General features: G+C 37.2%; 1 pseudogene; it reads right to left on the bottom strand.

Annotated features, from left to right (window-relative positions):
• Positions 1-849, bottom strand: LOC143849403 (chitinase 2 pseudogene; annotated as a pseudogene).
• Positions 850-6,573: the final 5,724 nt, after the last annotated feature.

The following is a 6,573-nucleotide window of genomic DNA, read 5'->3' as shown; positions in this document are numbered from 1 at the left end:
CTAAGAAGATGATAACAAGGCCTGTGACTGCTTCTCGTATCTAAACCCTAGTTTCTTAGAGTCATCTGCACTCCATACAAAGATACCCCCAAGCTTCCCTTGCTTCTTAATCTCATTACAAGCCTCAAAAAATCCATCATTAGGCCCTAAACCCCCACTTCCATCACTAATAAAACTAGCTAAAATCTCACCTCCCCTATAATTAGAAGCTTGCTCATCGAAGTATTGTACAAACTGTGATACACTAATTCCCTTATCATACGCGTAGAACTGAAAATTTACATAGTCTATAACATGCCCGTATTTTCTCCATAATGCCAAATAATGGCTCTGGATCGGCCCATCGTCATAAGGACCAATAGAGGCAAATGAGATGACCCCATCTTTCTTGAGAATTACTATCAGCTGCCCGATACATTCCGCAAATGTGTTGGGGTCGTCGGCGTGGAAGTGCTCATAATCAATATCAATACCATCGAAATTATATTGTTTAATGAGTTTAGTTAGCGAAGAAACTGCGTTATTAATCCAAGAAGAAATTGATTCTGGAGCAAAGTAGACATGTTTGTTATCACCAACACTGTCCCCGCCTAAGCTGACCGCAAACTTCACATTATTGTGACTATCTTTTATTGATGCTATATCCGACGGTCCAAGATTTTTGGTTTCCCAAAATATATTAAATTCTCCATTGGTGGGTGACGGCGAGTTACCGTCGGAATAATCAATGGTGAAGGCGATTATGAAATGGAACTCCACGCCGGGATTGATGGGCACGTCGGAGAGCTTCACCGAATTGGATTCAGCTCCGATGTACTCCCGGAAAAGATTGGAATTAGCAGCTACAAAATCCAAAAGAAATTGTCAAGTGTTTTTTCTAAAATTAACATTTGAATTAACTTATTTGATAAAGACTGATATGAATTGAACATTTAATAAATTCTCCAACAATCTTAAAATTGGGTGATCCCCACATGTGACAACCGTTGGATCAAGATTGAGTGGTCTTTATTTTCACATACACCAAAAATTCAGTGTAAGTGATAAAACTACTTCCCATTCAAAAGTAGATATGAAAAAATCACTTACCATTGCATGAGGAGAGGAAGAGAGCAAAAAGGGTGCCCAATATAAACTTGGAGGGTTCCATGTTTGGGTCTTTGGGGCTTAAATGAATTGTGTCTTTGGGACTTCAAGTTAAGCCATTTTATAAAGAGAAGGGAGTGCACAAGAAGTTGGAGTTCTCTTGTTATATCAGGTGAAACAAAGTGGGTCCTTCCATTAATTTGACCTAGGAGAAGGAAATGGGCCCTTCAATTTTCAATTCTTTAAGCTGAGAAGGACAAAGAAGTCCACAGCTTGCGATAGGTACATGCATACTTACCTTGGAAGTCCCTCTCAACAGTTCTAGGGTGGACATTTTAAGTCCAAGTGTGAGCTTGGACTTAAACTAAACTGGCATTTGAGTTAGACTTTAATTAGAAAATAGTTAAATACAGCTCAAAACTTTCAGAATTCAATAGAAAAATATGTATCCAACGATGACTTCACCATTTGGCGACATGAACAAAGGGGGAGCTGCATTGAAAACTCTTTGTAAGGTGAGTTGTTTAATACTTTAATCCATGTCTGTTTTTGTTTTATTTAAGTTCTAAGAGGAACTCCCAAAATGAGTGTGGCAATAGTAATATCAAAATGGATAATTTAAGTTCGGATTTGAGATTCAGTCTTTGGTGTGATTGGATATTCCAAGGAGTTTGTACAGGTATAATTTAGTTTACATTTGAAATATGTTCTAGACCACGTACTAGAACTAGTCGACTAGGACTCGACAGAGTGCGTTGAGCCCTTGAATAAATTGATGAGTAGTTTTCTAACAATAATACTTTACAAAATATATTGAAAATTGTGAACTTTATGTATTTGAACAGAAAAATCCCTTACTGGCCAATCGGATACGTAAAAACATGGATTTTATAATCTAAAACCTGGATTTTACAATAAATATATCCAAATGGCCCCTGAGTCTCTACTGACTTGGTTGGGTTGAGTTGATCCGAATCAACTCGCCTTTGAGCCAATTCGAGTAATTACCATCCCTTTTGACCCATGGATTTAGGTCTTAGCATCAGTTCAATTGGGTGCCCAATAAGAATTGTGTAGAGCAGTCTATCTGTTTAAGATAGTTGTTTTTTTTTTTTTTGAGAGAGAATAAATTGGGTCACTACGGATGCATTATCAAAATAAGGGATACCATTATGATAATGGGACACTTGGGAGGAATAGGGGTGTTCATTATTCGGTTTTAACCGAATAACCGAACCGAACCGAATTGATTCAGTCGGTTTGGTTCGGTTTTTTGCTAATTCGGTTCGGTTTCGGTTTTTATTTTTGGTTAATTCGGTTATTCAGTTTTGATTATCTCGGGAAAAAAATTCAGTTAACCGAATAACCGAAATTAACAAAAATAACCATTATTTTTTCAAAAATGGTGTATGGGCACTCCGTAGGATTATCCAAACTGTTCATTTGATTGATCACAACTTCAATAGGTTGTGCCTAAAAAACTGTTTCGATTGATTGATCTTAGCCCTCCGATCAAACCGTCCAAATAGATTTCTTTTTCTTTTTCTATCACTATTCGGTTATTCGGTTATAACTGAATAACCGAATTTTTAATCGGTTTGGGTTCGGTTTTCCCAAAATTCGGTTCGATTTCAGTTTCCGAAATTTGATAACCGAAATTATTTCGGTTATCAAATTTCAGTTCGGTTATAACCGATTGAACACCCCTAGGAAGGAATGCAGATTCCACTTTGCTGGAGCAGAAAGTACAAAAGCAGATATTTTGTGTGACATAGGTGGACAAAGAACTAACAAGGAAAGCCTTGATTTTTGAGAACTCACTTTCTAATTTTCTATACAAGCAAGTGCTGAGAAAAAGGTTAACAAGGTATCTTTCTTGGGATTTCCTTAGGAGGGAACCATGGAGATGGGACCTAAAAGAATGTCTTGTTCTTAGGTAGTTTAATGCCTAGGTCTAGAAATGGTGTTCTAGAATGGGGAACATGGACGACATTAAGCCTCTGAAATGTATTTTAACGTAACTTCCACAAGATAAAAAAGAAGATAGGCAAAATTAACTTCTTTATCGTGCTCAATCATATTTCATTATTGTAAGGGCATGACAATTATAAGACTTGGTTTCTTTCTATCTAAAATAGGCATAAATTTTTTTTAATTTTTCGCCCATTTTTCCTCTTAAAATGGGTGTAAAATTTGTTTAACACTCGTTTTACGTCGAAAGAAACAAAGCCTAAGGGCATGTTTGGCTACTCTGAATTTTTTTCCCATGAAATATTAGCTTACCATAGTGAGGGAGGCAGGGAGAGGGACTTGTTGATGAAAGTGTGTTAGGGATGATAAACCTAAGTGGAGATGTATAAGAAAATGATGCTTCAAGCTGCGTTACAATTAATGTGGGTTCCCTTAAGACAATATTCACCCCCATCACTCGAACAATCGGCGTACATTGGGATTCGCAAATTTGCCTCTAAGATACAATGAAGCCTGTAGACCAAATCTACCAATGTCAGTTGACGTTATGCACACAAGTAAATAGCCCCGAAACACCCTAGGATTTTGGTAGGGTGTGAGATATATTGGTTTCTGTTTATGCGAAAAACAGATAAATAGAGAGAAAAGAATAAAAAACGGATGAAAGAAGAGTTATATATATATATATATATATATATATATATATATATATATATATATATATATATATATGAGAAAAGTGTAGCTACACATACGTGTAGCTAACTTAGCTACACCGACGGCTTAAAATACAGTGGGCCCCACATTATTTGGGTGATCCAAACCATTCATTTGATGGGCCCTCACATAGATAGGGTGTGCCCAAAAAATCAGCTCCATAGGATCATCCCAACCCTACGATTTGTGGAGGCAAAAATGGACGTGTAAAAACCTTCACAAATCTGTCCATTTTTGCCTCCACAGTTTGAAAGGTTGAGATCATCCAATGGAGCTGATTTTTTGGGCACACTCTATCAATGTGAGGTCCTATCAAATGAATGGTTTGGATCACCCAATTAATGTGGGCCCACTGTATTTTAAGCCATCGGTGTAGCTAAGTTAGCTACACGTATGTGTAGCTTCACTTAACTCTCTCTCTCTCTCTCTCTCTCTCTCTCTCTCTCTCTCTCTCTCTATATATATATATATATATATATATATATATATATATATAGAGGAAACTGTTGGTGAGCTTAAGCTCACCAAACTTTTGGTGAGCTAGCTTGCCCAATCACATGGGTCCCACATTTTGGGGAGTGATCGAAACCATTCATTTTAAAGGCCTTATCATAGATAGGGGGTGTACCAAAAATCAGCTCCATAGGATCATCCTAACCCCTCCATTTGTGGAGGACAAAAATGGACAGACACAAATCTGCCCATTTTTGTCCTCCACAAATGAAGGGGTTAGGATGATCCTATGGAGGTGATTTTTGGTACACCCCCTATCTATCATAAGGCCTTTAAAATGAATGGTTTCGATCACCCTAACAAAGTGGGCCCCCATGTGATTGGGCAAGCTAGCTCACCAAAAGTTTGGTGAGCTTAAGCTCACCAACAGTTTCCTCATATATATATATATATATATATATATATATATATATATATAGAGAGAGAGAGAGAGAGAGAGAGAAGGCTTTGTAAATCACCAAAATATGATTACCACAACGGATCTCGGATTACCCTGCAAATGGTGAGTTTCTGATCTATTTATAGACCCTTTGGTGTCTTTTAACACTAAATTGCATCAAATGCAAAGTGCACCAAAAAACACCCTACAGCCCACTTTTCACACTGCGAGCGCGGACAGTGTATTGCACAATCTTATTAGCCTACCATTTACAAAAGGAATTTGAATTTAAAATAGAAGGAAAAGTGGAGGGATACTTTTTAAACCCTCTCCACTTTTCTCACTTTTCATTGTGGGACTAAACTTTTAATTAGTCTATCACAACTTTTTCTACACCTCTTTCAAAACACTCATTTCCCAAAATAAAGCCTTTTTATTTTCAAAAATCATTTTCTAAATCTCTTTGACTGAGTAGGAGATGGTAAGAAAAGCCTGAAAACAAGCAAACAAAAAACTATCCAAAATATGATCGATTTTTTCCTTGTTCTTTAGCCACTTCTCACCCTCTAGTCATTCGTGTCCTCTCAAGTCTCTTCTTTTCCCACCTGCACTACGCGAATCTCACCACTTGAAGAAAGTAATTTATCATCAAAAGAATTCACAGTTGCAGGAAATGGCCTAATGGAAAAGCTTAATTCGAAATGTAATAATTAAAAAAAAAACTGTAATCTAAAAGGATTTAGAATGAAGAGAACAGAAAAGATTTGACTTTCTAATATTCTCATTTTAATGTAATCATCTGAAAGCTCGAGTCCTTGCAAAGATTCATGATAAAACTAACTCCCATCGGATGTAATCTAACTTAGATGTTTGAGTGTTTCTAATAAAAACAATTGTCGTTTTTGCATTCACGGATGCAATTTGGCGCTGATGAGCATGAACTATCCATGTGACTGAGAGCCCTCACAGCCCAGGCACAACGGTTCACTTTTTCTTAGTTGGTATTGATGGGTGTGGAATTCATGGAATAGAGATTGGTGAGGAATTCTTCCTGGTCTAGGAGAGTGAAAGAGCAGTTGTTTCTTTCTTTGGACAAAAGGAGACTAAAGTACAGCATCGAGAGTATGAGAATTAATAACCACATCATGAGATTTCGAAGCCTTGAGCCGAGGTTCTAAAGATTTGGGATGCAAAGATCCAATATGCAAAAGGAAATAGAGAGAGAGAGGGTGAAGGTCATCCAACAGAAACCCTTTGCTCTCGAGAGAGAGTGTGGATTTTCAGTTTTTCACAACACAAATCCCTAGTGTTGATATACACTCCCTTGGTGGCTCGTTGTTTATACAACAACTACTTGTAGGGACGTTTTCATCTCCAACTTGGAGAGACTTTTCATCTCTGGCACAGCTTTTCTTTTAGATCCATTCATTATTTGATCAAGGGCCATGATGAAGGCTCCTTGTCTCCACCACACACACGTGAGATAACTACTCTCTCATACTATGTGCAATTTTTGTCAACTACCTGATGAGTCACCTATACGAAGCTGATTAATCAACGGATGTGGTAGACTCATCATATCCCAAAGTTCTCAATGCACATGCAGTGGAATTGATAAAGACTTCCATTTTAGAAAATTAATTTTTATATAAAAATAATAATTATAAATATAATTTGGAAATCGATACTTGTGAGTTTGTACAATGTGTCTGGGATTTGTCACGTGATGATCGTCACGATCATGAATCTCCAATCGAAGGCTGATGGTCACCCAATCCAACAGGTTTCATATGGGCTTGACTTCAATTCTTTCTATGCTGTAGATCGATTTCATCTCATACTAATTAATTTTATTATTGCTTCCTTCCATGGTGTCTACTATTCAACTGACCTCTCACAAACATAAA

Source organism: Tasmannia lanceolata, unplaced genomic scaffold (genome assembly GCF_043159265.1).
Source record: "Tasmannia lanceolata isolate RefF3 unplaced genomic scaffold, GAP_Taslan_0.1 ptg000018l, whole genome shotgun sequence".
NCBI lineage: Eukaryota > Viridiplantae > Streptophyta > Magnoliopsida > Canellales > Winteraceae > Tasmannia > Tasmannia lanceolata.
This window is presented reverse-complemented; position numbering and strand designations above follow the sequence as displayed.